We start from the raw sequence: 291 nt of genomic DNA on the forward strand, positions 1-291 counted from the left end.
TTATCGCCACCACAGATTAAACACAGATTATGGTCTTTTTGAAATTCTACTTTAGGATTATAAATTGAGACATAAGATAATAAAACTGTCAGGTGTTTAGGTCAGAGCATTAACTGATCTTTTGTAAGTGCTAATGAGTGAAGTTTTATAAACGCTTTTTACGCTTTTTATAGATTCTTCGTTCTGTGAAATAGCTAAATAATTGTGGATCCCTTACTGTGAATGTTTTGAATGTTTTGATGTTTCTGATCTGCCTGATATTGTGAAATTTGATGCAAGTGTAATGTGTTC

The 291-nt window shown here is 31.6% G+C and overlaps 1 protein-coding gene across 1 annotated transcript in view; it reads left to right on the forward strand.

Moving 5' to 3' along the window:
- The window catches only part of LOC107715812 (collagen alpha-1(VI) chain-like), a 42,410-nt gene that overhangs the window by 35,030 nt on the left and 7,089 nt on the right, over positions 1 to 291 (forward strand). The gene's annotated exons all lie outside the window — the stretch shown is intronic.

Source organism: Sinocyclocheilus rhinocerous, unplaced genomic scaffold (genome assembly GCF_001515625.1).
Source record: "Sinocyclocheilus rhinocerous isolate Xijiao unplaced genomic scaffold, SAMN03320098_v1.1 scaffold899, whole genome shotgun sequence".
Lineage (NCBI taxonomy): Eukaryota > Metazoa > Chordata > Actinopteri > Cypriniformes > Cyprinidae > Sinocyclocheilus > Sinocyclocheilus rhinocerous.